This window comes from Podarcis filfolensis (genome assembly GCF_964270895.1).
Source record: "Podarcis filfolensis genome assembly, chromosome: 13".
Lineage (NCBI taxonomy): Eukaryota > Metazoa > Chordata > Lepidosauria > Squamata > Lacertidae > Podarcis > Podarcis filfolensis.
In genome coordinates this window covers 44,656,501-44,668,866 of record NC_139615.1, presented here as the reverse complement: position 1 = coordinate 44,668,866, position 12,366 = coordinate 44,656,501, and positions in this window count along the sequence as shown.

Below are 12,366 nucleotides of genomic sequence, written 5' to 3'. Positions count from 1 at the left end.
ATCTCACGCTTGGAGTACTGCAATGCGCTCTATGTGGGGCTACCTTTGAAGGTGACCTGGAAACTACAACTAATCCAGATTGGTGAGTGGGAGCTTGAAAGACCTACATTGGCTCCCAGTATGTTTCCAAGCACAATTCAAAGTGTTGGTGCTGACCTTTAAAGCCCTAAACAGCCTCGGTCCTGAAGGAACATCTCCACCCCCATCGTTCTACCCGGACACTGAAGTCCAGCGCCGAGGGCCTTCTGGCGGTTCCCTCCCTGCGAGAAGCCAAGTTACAGGGAACCAGGCAGAGGGCCTTCTCGGTAGTGGCGCCCTCCCTGTAGAACGCCCTCCCACCAGATGTCAAAGAGAACAACAACTACCAGACTTTTAGAAGACATCTGAAGGCAGCCCTGTTTAGGGAAGCTTTTAATGTTTGATGTATTAATGTATTGTAATATTTTTTTGGAAGCTGCCCAGAGTGACATTCTTATTATTATTATTATTATTATTTATAGACTGCAATAGACCAACATAGCTACCTACCTTTCTGCCAAGTTAGGGACCCTATCCAAATGCATGTGTTTGAAATGGGGTCTGAAAGGTCATGTATTTAAGCTCCGTGTAGCAAAGCACACACAGATTTACGGATTCGTGTGAGTGTGTGCGTGCATGAGTGTGTGACAAATTCCAGAGGGGCCATCCTGCAAAAGATTGTAATGGATTGCTTTGAAGTCGCTTAAGCAGTAGGTGGGGGGAAAGAAATTGTCCCCCCAAACGTCCTGTATTTTGCCAGAACAAATGTGGGAACCCTAATTGTGACCCTCACATCCTGCTTCTGTTTTAATTTAGTTTTTATTAAAGAGTTTCTAAACAAATATTTGTACATGCATTAGCAGAAAAACAAACATAGAGCAATGATTGTTGATGTTGCGAGTTTGTGGGGGCCAGACCCATCAATTCATCCCTGAATCTAGCAAGTGTTAAAATTAAATGAAGGCTTAGAGTGTTAAACTGGGTGCCAGACCCCTGAAGGTGCGTCTCCACCCCCATCATTCAGCCCGGACATGGAGGTCCAGCTCCGAGGGCGTTCTGACTGTGAGAAGTCAGCTTACAGGGCAGCTTACCAGGCAGAGGGCCTTCTTGGTGGTGGTGCCCACCCTTTGGAACACTCTCCCATCAGATGTTAAGGAAATGAACTATCTGACTTTTAGAAGACATCCGAAGGCAACCCTGTATCGGGAAATTTTTAATGTCTAATATTTTACTATTTTTTATGTACTGTAAGCCGCCCAGGGTGGCTGAGGAAACCCAGCCAGATGGGTGGGGTATAAATAATACAATTATTAGTATTAGTATTATTCAATCCCTGGATCCAGCATGTGCTACAATCCAGCTTCCTGTGAGGTGATAGCCTGGGTGATGAGCCATTAGGGGGGATTAAGGAGCTTGGTGTAAGATGGCAAACGGATGTGGGGCCCTCAACAGATAAAGCCAGAGTAGAAAGTATGTGTGTGATGTAAACTAGAAGTAAAGCAGCAAGCTGGAGAGAAGAGTCTGAGCATGGTGTTTGATGTGTGCTTGAATCCAATGCTGTGGCTATGGGAGAAAGAAGACTCTTGGGCGGTTAATACAGTGGTACCTCTGGTTACATACTTAATTCGTTCCGGAGGTCCGTTCTTAACCTGAAACTGTTCTTAACCTGAAGCACCACTTTAGCTAATGAGGCCTGCTGCACTGCCACTGCGCGATTTCTGTTCTCATCCTGAAGCAAAGTTCTTAACCCGAGGTACTATTTCTGGGTTAGCGGAGTCTGTAACCTGAAGCGTCTGTAACCTGAAGCGTATGTAACCCGAGGTACCACTGTACTGTGAACCCCTCCATCATAGGCTCAGGTTATATGTGTGTAAATACACCATATATCATAAAGCACCTCATTTTCAAAAGGAAACACGAGCCCTGGGTAAGCTCCTGTAACCTTTGTAATCTTGCACGTACATTGCTGTACAATTCTATAAAGGGTCATATATATTCTTTAAAGGATATATATTGACAAGTAAAAAGTTGGGGGTCAAAGGTGGTTTCTTCCCGCTGAGCTAGTTAATTACCTGTCCTTATGAGTTTTGGAGGAAGACAGTCTCTTTAAAAGAAGGGGAGGTTCTCAGCAAAACAGCAGGTGAGCCACCCAGTGCTTGCAATCTTCAAAGCAAATAAAATTCCTGCTGTGGCACATGCATGTAGTGGCTCAAAAAATGAATGCCAAGGACTATATCCTAGTCTTAACACACACACACACACACACACACACACAAGAATATAGGAACGTACGAAGAGCCCTGCTGGATCAGGCCAAGGGCCCATCTACAGTGGCCAACCAGATGTCTGTAGAAAACTAGTAAGCAGAGCATGAGCACAAGAGCATAAATAATATGCCTAGCTGGGTACTTTGGGTTGTTACTTATATATGTTTGTGTGTGTGTTTGCTTTGAAAGTACACAGCAGCTGGAGATCATGTTATGTGTTATGATCCAGATGTTCAAAAGCCAGGAATACTTTGTAAAGAGGACATATTGGTTTTCTCCTCACGACCCTTCTGAACTGTCATTTAACTCAATGTGGGGGGCTAACACTCCTGCTGCTCCAGGCTGGCTCCACCTGGGAGTCTAGGAAAAGGAGGGAGAAACAAGTGAAGAAGGAGGAGGAGGAGGAGGAGGAAGAGGAGGGAACAAATTGGTTAGGGCAGTGCTTTGCCTTCTCCACCCCGCCCCGCCCTGCCCGCTGTTGCTGTTCTACAACATGAATATGCGTAGGGTCAGGTGGACTATTGAACATTTGCACAGCTTTGTAACTATTGTGGACTTGCAAAGTTATTTTACATGTCTATCAAATAGGCCTATAGTGGTTTCTGGTGTCATTTAAAGTGTGAGTACACACATGCAAACACAAGAATCTGGAGAACGGTAGTTTACCCCTCACAGAGCTATACAGGGGAGTTGTTGTTGTTTTTTGGGGGGTTGTTATGTATTTTGTGTTCCCATTTTGTATTTTTATGCCGTAAACTCCCCCGTGATCTTTGGAATAAGGGTGGTATCTAAGTTAAATTTTAAAAATAAATAAATAAAATCCCCAACACCCTTCACAAATTAGTTTAATAGTGGCTAAATTTTTGAGTGCTGTCCATGTGGAAAGACTGGGCCATTATAGAGAGATTTAGTGGTTCTTGATTGGTCGGTGATGTCGTAGTGTTATACTGTATTATTTATGCAAATTGTTATGCTGAATTCGTATTTTCCACAATTTGTATACGGTGTTTGTTTTATAATGTGTGGTTTGCTACGCCTAATAAAGGATTGAGTGATATAACAAAGTACAGTTCCCATTAGGGAATGTGCTTTAAATGTGCTTTACATTTGAGGTGTGTATACAGCCCCAGTCTTCTGCCTTAATCTAGAATGGGGTACTATGCCACACTCCTATTTTGTGGATATGGGTGGGCACAATGTTTGACCCACCTCCTTTTCTGGGATGGGCAGGAGCAGCGGCGAGTGCAGTGGCAACATGCAGTACCACCCATCCAATGGGGCAAGAGGGGAATGGCTGTGGCTTGGTGATAGGCAGCACATAGGTGAGGCTGCCAGCAGTGGGGAAGTAGCACCAGCACCAGCCCTGATTTCAGCCCAGAAGGTATGTTGGAGAGCATGGTAGGGCATCCCTATTTTCACTGGAGAAATGTTGGAGGGTACAGTTATGCGACCTCCGAGCCAAGGCGATAAGTAACTAGACAATCTTTAGACATCTGATAAAATAAGATCCAACCACCTCGTCCTCTGTCGTCCCCTTCTCCTTGTGCCCTCCATCTTTCCCAACATCAGGGTCTTTTCCAGGGAGTCTTCTCTTCTCATGAGGTGGCCAAAGTATTGGAGCCTCAGCTTCAGGATCTGTCCTTCCAGTGAGCACTCAGGGCTGATTTCCTTCAGAATGGAGAGGTTTTATCTTCTTGCAGTCCATGGGACTCTCAAGAGTCTCCTCCAGCACCATAATTCAAAAGCATCAATTCTTCGGCGATCAGCCTTCTTTATGGTCCAGCTCTCACTTCCATCCATCACTATTGGGAAAACCATAGCTTTAACTATACGGACCTTTGATGGCAAGGTGATGTCTCTGCTTTTTAAGATGCTGTCTAGGTTTGCCACTGCTTTTCTCCCAAGAAGCAGGCGTCTTTTAATTTTGCGTCTGCTGTCACCATCTGCAGTGATCATGGAGCCCAAGAAAGTAAAATCTCTCACGAGGCAGTGGAAGACAGGAGTGCCTGGCGTGCTCTGGTCCATGGGGTCACGAAGAGTCGGACACGACTAAACGACTAAACAACAACAACAAAATGAGATAAAACTTTATTCGCATTAGCCAATTGCCATAGCAGCAGTAAAACATTACAGTATATGCAAAAAAGGAAATTTGATATAAGAGCACAATTTAAAGTCCTGAATCAGCCATCAGTTAGTGGCCCTTATTCTGATTGCCCCTGCTATGAACCTAGCAACCTTTGCTGTTGTCTGCTCATTTTTATCTGATAGAAGAAAGGACATGGTGGCAGTGTTTGAGCGCCCTGGGATGGTTAGTACGAGTGGGGTGATGCTCTCGTTCCTCAGGTCTTTGTAGAGAGCGCAAGAGAGGAGGACGTGTGCCGCTGTTTCGGTGCTACCATCTCCACAGGGGCAAAGACGTTTCTCAGGTGGGATCTTTTGGAATCGACCCTCAAGTACCGCAGATGGCAGAACATCCAGTCTTGCAAGTGTAAAAGCACATCTGTATTTTGGGATAATAAGTTTGTGCAGATATGGGGCCAGAGAATCAAAATAGAGAGGTGGAAAATGAACATACCAAGGGCAGAATTTCCTTATAGTGGCCAGGTTATTCTGATGCTCAATATCTTTTAGACGTTGACCAATTAGACTATTTGCTTTAGTAGGGCCCATAGTGAGTAGGTGTTGTGGGGATAGGCCACAAGAGTGAAGTTTTTGATAGACGGTTTTAAGCCAGGCACTGTTATGGGAGTCTTGAAGTACTAGGGATAGTAAACCGGGGGGATTTGAGTTTAAGCAGAGCCAGAAGTTAAGAGTTCTTTGCCAAGTCCATACTTCTACTGAAGAGAGACTTGCCTCCAGTCTCAATGATGTGTTTGGGACATCTGAAGGCAGCCCTGTAGAGGGAAGTTTGTTAATGTTTAATGTTTTATTATGTTTTTACATAAGTTGGAAGCTACCCAGAGTGGCTGGGCCAACCCAATCAGAAAAGTGAAGAAGAAGAACAAGAACAGGAAGAAGAGGAAAAGGAAGAAGAAGAAGAAGAAGAAGAAGAAGAAGAAGAAGAAGAAGAAGAAGAATGGAATAGGACATCCCTGTTTTCATCTGAGAAACATTGGATGGTATGTATGAGACAATCTAACAAAAAACCTGTATACACCTCATGCACAAAGGACTTAGCAGGAATGCTCACTGGAAGTAGTATTTGGCAGTAGAATTGTTCGTTAAACCTTCTTTTCATATAAAACTTGGGCTTTGTACACCCTCAGAGAGATCTGGGCACAGTGGCTTAAGGCTTGCTGGGAACTGTAACTCTGTGAGAGGGAAAACTACAATGCCCAGAATTCCTTGAGGGAAAGAATGGGCTTCGAAGGTGTACATATGAACACTCCATTCAGTTGGGCCTCTTCGTATTATTGAGAAAGAAGCCGTGTTTACTGAAGTGTTTTGGATGCTCACTCCCAAGCGTACATTCACTTCTAGCCCACGAGATCTTTAGTTGCTCTGGCTTCCCGTAGAACATGTACGATGCTACAACTGGGCAAAGTGAGCGTGCCGTGGCAAGCCCCACCCTTACCATGCTGGATCTTTATAGAGGCTGCATGGATAGACGTACAAGCCAAGGAGCTTTGAAGCTGCCAGTGCATGTTTGGGCATGGTTGGTATTCTGGCTCAGCGAGTTGCTTAAGCCGTTTTTATAATGGTTGTTGCTAAATATTTTTATTAGTAGAATAAAAATATTTTGGGTGCTAGGGACAGCATGGCCCAAAGAAATACCGAGGCACATTAATGACATATTCTTGTAAGTATACAAGGGGAATAACAAACAAAACGATACACTGCAGAGCGAACAGGGCAGAGAAGTTAGCTTGACGCAGGTATAGTCTCTGATTGCTTGGGGGAAACCCGGAGAGCAGGGTACTTAAGACGGCTGTAAGGAGGCTGGGAGGGACGCAGGTGACACTGTGGGTTAAACCACAGAGCCTAGGACTTGCTGATCAGAAGGTCGGTGGTTCAAATCCCCGCGATGAGGTGAGCTCCCATTCCTTGGTCCCTAGATTATTGTTATAACATACCCTTTGACATTTCTCTGATGAAAATAGGGACATCCTATTCAATAATAGGATGAGACACGGGTGGCGCTGTGGGTTAAACCACAGAGCCTAGGACTTGCTGATCAGAAGGCTGGCGGTTTGAATCCCCGCGACGGGGTGAGCTCCTGTTGCTCGGTCCCTGCTCCTGCCAACCTACCAGTTCGAAAGCGCGTCAAAAAAGTGCAAGTAGATAAATATGTACCGCTCCGGTGGGAAGGTAAATGGCGTTTCCGTGTGCTGCTCTGGTTCGCCAGAAGCGGCTTAGTCATGCTGACCACATGACCCGGAAGCTGTATGCCAGCTCCCTCGGCCAGTAAAGCGAGATGAGCGCCGCAACCCCAGAGTCGGCCACGACTGGAGCTAATGGTCAGGGGTCCCTTTACCTTTAAGGAGGCTGGGACTTTCAGTCTCAGCAACTGATCCATGGGGCAAGACCTACCGGACTTGAGCTTCTGAGCTCGTTAGGCCTGACATTCCGCCAATTCTGTACAAATAGTACTCTTGCTAATAAAGAGTTAACTCCAATTTGCACAGTGTGATTTACTGCCTGTTCTTTCCTGAAAGGAGGTAATGCCACCAGTGTCTGGAACACTGGGGCAGTTGCAGCACCTTTATCCCAGCAAAGATCAGCCGTGCCCCAGCTGCATGAGAATACCTGGATATAACTTGTCCTTTCCCCCCCACTTGTTAACCTGAAGGCAGGGCCTGTCTCATTTTTTGCATTGATGTGAGCTGCTGTAGGAGACACTATTTGTCTGGAAAGGAGGATAAAATTACAGTTAATTAACTTAAATTAAACAGCCCTTGGTGTGCGGACGATACTGCTTGGAATCAAGTATGAGGCTTTGAGAAGCGTGACTCATGTGCGTAGCTGGCCTCTAGCTAATGATGAATCAAAATCCAAACATGTTGGGATAGATAATTGCAACACTTTCTTCACCCCAAATTTGCTGGCAAGCAAGAATGCCCTCCCCTCTGTTCGTAGTCCTATTCGTAAAACATGGAAAGGGTAAATGGGGAGCTGGGGGCAAATTTACTGAATTGCTGAAATTTACCAGAGTGCTTAATGCTCTGTTCTGTTGGCAGTGGCAACAGAGGTGCAGACGCAACAGAACAGCAACAGAAGCTGTTTGGAAGCGCATGGGAGGGGACTGACTGCTATAACAAAAGGAGCGCTGTTCCCCATCACCACCAAAATCCCTTCAGAATGGGGCTTTCTTCAAAATCTAAAATGGTGACTGTCACATAGCTGTCAACCGTCTCTTATTTGGCGGGAAACTCCCTTATCCCAGCACCGTGTCCCACTGCTGTCCCTTATTGATGATGTCCCTTAAATTTCCTGGGTTTCAAAGGAAGCAGCTCCTCTCCCTCCCTCCCTGCCGGCCAGGGAGGAGGGAGGCTTCAACTGTGTTGCTTGGCTGCGTTGCTCACCCAATAAGGAGTCCAAGAACGACTGGGGGATGGAGCTTGCATGCCTTGTGCTGATCAAATCGGCCGCGTTGCCTGGGGACTCGCCTTTGCTCAGCGCTTCCCAGCGGAGAGGTGACAGCGGTTTTCCTTGCTGCATCCCCTTTGCCGGGTTGCTGTGCTGTGGGAACCACCGCTTGAGGCTTCATTTGGCTACTGGCTGGGCTTTCTGCCTTTGGTGCGGAGGGGCTCAGAAGTTGAACATACCTGTGCTCTGAAAATCCCTTATTTTGGCTGCTGATCCCTTATTTTCCAGGCTGCTGGTCCCTTATTTTCAAATCTGTAAGTTGACAGTTATGGACTGTTATAACAAGAAAACTTTGGGAACTCTGGTCAGCGCCCCTCTAAAATCTGCAAGGGGCCCTCCACCCTAAAAGTGAAACAAGAGAGAGAGTTTGCCCCCTTCTTAGATCTCCTCCCCAAATACAGGATTTGAAAGAACGCTGCACTTCATAAATTACGACATAGTTGTACACAGAGCCATCTTGCTTCCATTAGTGATATTGCTGAAGTTCATAGATGCAGGCCTTTGAACATGAGCTTGGCTAGCACATAATGCTCTCAGGAACATTACAAAGCAAGCACGGTATGTCCTGCGAGTTCTACTTTGGATTTCATAATGATTTGAACCAGTGCACCTCCCTCTCCTCCCCCAAGCTTCCTAAATACTCAGATGCCCTTGGAAAATTAAACTTCCAAGGATGCTTGGGCCTTGGGCACTACCATTCCTGACATTCCACTACTCCAGCTGCTGCCAGGTAAATGTGAAGAAAACATGCAGTGTTGGTGAGCTTTGGGTGGGGGGGTAGGGTTAGGCATTGACATGCTGTCGCAATCCTCATTATGTCATCAGGAGTGCAACAGATATTCCAAAGCTGGAAATGTGAAATGGATAATCCACTTTTAAAAGCTGTGTGGTTTGCTGAGTCCAATCCTGAACCAAATTGAGGAGAATTCTCTCAGTACAGGTACCATTGGGGCTGCTCATTCTGCAAACGTCACAGGTTCATAGTCCTTAATTTATCCAACCTATCAAGTGCCACTTTGTTTCACTGAAAGAGGTGTAGATCTGTATTTGAGATTATGAGGTGTACTGTTGGATTTCATGCATGTTGTTGTTCTCCTCAATTTCTTACCCACCCTTCACCATAAGGTCCCAGGGCCCTTTCACCCAACCCATCCAATGTTGTCATCTGGAGCCCAGGCAGTGCCCAGTTTCAAATCACATTCCAGCTGTGAGCCAACTGGATAGTCTAAGTCGTTGTTCTTAGAACTGCAGTAATTATAACAAGCCAAGCTTGATTCACTCAGGCATTGTGGCTTGTCAGGATCATGCTGGTTCGAAACCCCAAGCAACAAAATTGGTGCGTTGTGAAACCACTGTTAGGCCACCACATGTGGCTGGTAGAATGCTTTCAGCCTGGTGAGTCACATATCCTGTGCAGATGTGCACCGCTCTCTCAACAAGAACTCCCACAAGAAAAAAAATCAGCGTTGTCCAAAAATGCATCTGTGCAGGCATAACTCTTTTCCACAAGGTGGAGTCACAGACTGATTTATTACTAAGGTTCAGTCCTCACTGCAAGAGAAGGAACCACCTATAGGTCAGCTCTCCCTACCTGGCAGATTACCATATTTTTCGCTCTATTAGATGCACCGGACGATAGGACACACTTAGTTTTTAGAGGGGGAATGCAAGGAAAAAGGTATTCTTTAAAGGGAGCGCAGAGCAGAGCCTGTATCCCAGGCTCTGCTCAGCGCTCCCTTTCACGAGCCGCGTGAAGCGTGTGTGCGGGGCTTGCAGGCTTTTCCCCGAGTCTTGGGGGCTTTTCTACTTAGCTTGTTTCAGGCAGATTAGTCTGTGAAGCTCACCAACGGTGCCACACGCTCCGTCCCTTCCCCCACCTCCCGCAAAAGCCAGGGATAGCCGCATGAAGCCTCTGCAAGGCAGCGGAATCAAGGCTCCCCGCTGCCCTGCGGAGGCTTTGCGCGTCTAAGCCAGAAGCTAGAACAGCGAGAAGGAGCGCTGCGCAGCGATCCCGCTGGCCGTCCTGCCTTCTTGCTTGGCCACGCACAGCCTCCCCTGCCGATTGATCAGCCAGCGGATCGATCCCATTCGCTGTCTGGGCTTCTTCTTTATCCCCTGCCTGGGAGAGGCTCCCCCAAGAGCTGCGCTCCCTTTAAAGAGCGCGTGGAGTGTGTCTGTGGATCTTGGGGGCTTTTCCCCGAGGAGGGAGAAGGGCAGCCCTTCTCTCTCCTCAGGGAAAAGCCCCAAGTGAGCCGCACACACGCTCCACGCGGCTCTTTAAAGGGAGTGCTGAGCAGAGCCTCCCACCTGCATTCGCTCCATAAGATGCACATGCATTTCCCCTTACTTTTTAGCAGGGGAAAAGTGCATCTTATAGAGCAAAAAATACGGTACAACTCCCCTCATCCCTGATCCTTGGCTGTGCTAATTGGGGCTGATGAAGACCAAAACATCTAGAGGGACCCAGTTTGCCGGAGGCTGTCCTAAATAAGCACTTGGAACTTCCAGCTGGTTTCAATTGCATCAGTGCAGTAATCCAGAACCCATAAGCATTCTCAATTGACCTGCAGGCAGAGTAAGCTCACAATATAATTTAAGTCTTATATCTTTTGGTTGTCCCACCCATGCACCCAGCCTGGACTTATAGGCTTTAAACTTTTGTTTAGAAGTTATGTTAAAATGGATGCTACTTTCATATAGTTGCTGCTCTTAGTGCCTTTTAATGCATTAATAATCTTTATGGCATTTTATAAAATTCTATTGGAAGCCAACGTGACAATGCATTTGAAGAACAGGGAATAAATCGATAAAATCCTGACAACTGGGGCATGGGAAGAGGGTGACCTGAAAGTGGGGGAATATTGACATCAGTCCCTTGTCATGGTCAGAGCGGTGGTGTTATGTACAGAGGTGTAAAGGTAAAGGGAGCCCTGACCATTAGGTCCAGTCGTGACTGACTCTGGGGTTGCGGCACTCATCTTGCTTTACTGACCGAGGGAGCCGGTGTACAGCTTTCAGGTCATGTAGCCAGCATGACTACGCCGCTTCTGGTGAACCAGAGCAACGCACGGAAACGCCATTTACCTTCCCGCCGGAGTGGTACCTATTTATCTACTTGCACTTTGACGTGCTTTCGAACTGCTGGGTTTGCAGGAGCAGGGACCGAGCAGCGGGAGCTCACCCTGTCGAGGGGATTCAAACCGCCAACCTTCTGATCGGCAAGTCCTAGGCTCTGTGGTTTAATAGGATCCAAAAGGCAGCAGTCTGATTGGTCCTAGAACAATAGGATTCAGAATGCAGCAGTCTGATTGGTCCACAGGAGCCACCCAATCCAGCTCCAGGTGGAAGGGAATCCACAACCTGGTTGGCCTACAGGAGAATCCCGGAATTAGCCAATCACGTGGGGCCCATGGTGTAAATAATGTATATAAGACAGACATTCTGGGGGAACTCCATTCCTCCTCGTCACTATGAGCTGAGTAAAGAGCATGAAGTCCACTCTCGACTCCGAGTATATCTCAGGTTCACTGCCTGCCTCTTCCATGCGGGAGAGACAGCATGCAGTGGAGATCCTTGGCATGAAATCCTTGGAGATCCTTTCTGCTTTGAACTAGTAGGATTGACAGTCTAAAGATTCAGTGAAGTTGCTGCTAGGTCAGATGGCTTTAAAAAGAGGCAAGAGGCATGCAGACATGGTGGTGGGTTGCGGTGAGGGGGCGGTCCTAGCAAGAGCTGTTAGATGACCCTAACTGAAATAGAGTCCCCAACTTCAGGGGCAGTCTACCTCTAATACCAGATGGGGGCACCATTTTCTGGTTCACCTCAGGTGGCAGAATGTCTTGGGCCAGTCCTGCCTTGCACCAAATAAAAGGATAAGCTGTGAAGTTTGGAAGAAAAACCCTTTCAAAAATTTTATTCCACTTTTTAAAGGTTCTTTGGCATTTAGTTAGCCCTTACATAGAGAGTGGGGGACGCGGGTGGCGCTGTGGGTAAAACCTCAGTGCCTAGGGCTTGCCGATCGCATGGTCGGCGGTTCGAATCCCCGCGGCGGGGTGAGCTCCCGTCTTTCGGTCCCAGCTCCTGCCCACCTAGCAGTTCGAAAGCACCCCTAAGTGCAAGTACATAAATAGGTACCGCTTTATAGCGGGAAGGTAAATGGCGTTTCCGTGTGCTGCGCTGGTGCTGGCTCGCCAGAGCAGCTTCGTCACGCTGGCCACATAACCCGGAAGTGTCTCCGGACAGCGCTGGCCCCCGGCCTGTTAAGTAAGATGGGCGCACAACCCTAGAGTCGGACACGACTGGCCCGTACGGGCAGGGGTACCTTTACCTTTACCTTTTACATAGAGAGTAGTGCAAAACTTCGCTGTCCAGGCAGCATCTCTCAAACAGCCTCTGCTATACAGAAAAATATGTTTGCTAGACTGAACCACATGAAAAATATTTTACAGACAGACAGGGCACATGAGTGTCCCAGCCACAGCAATGAAACAGG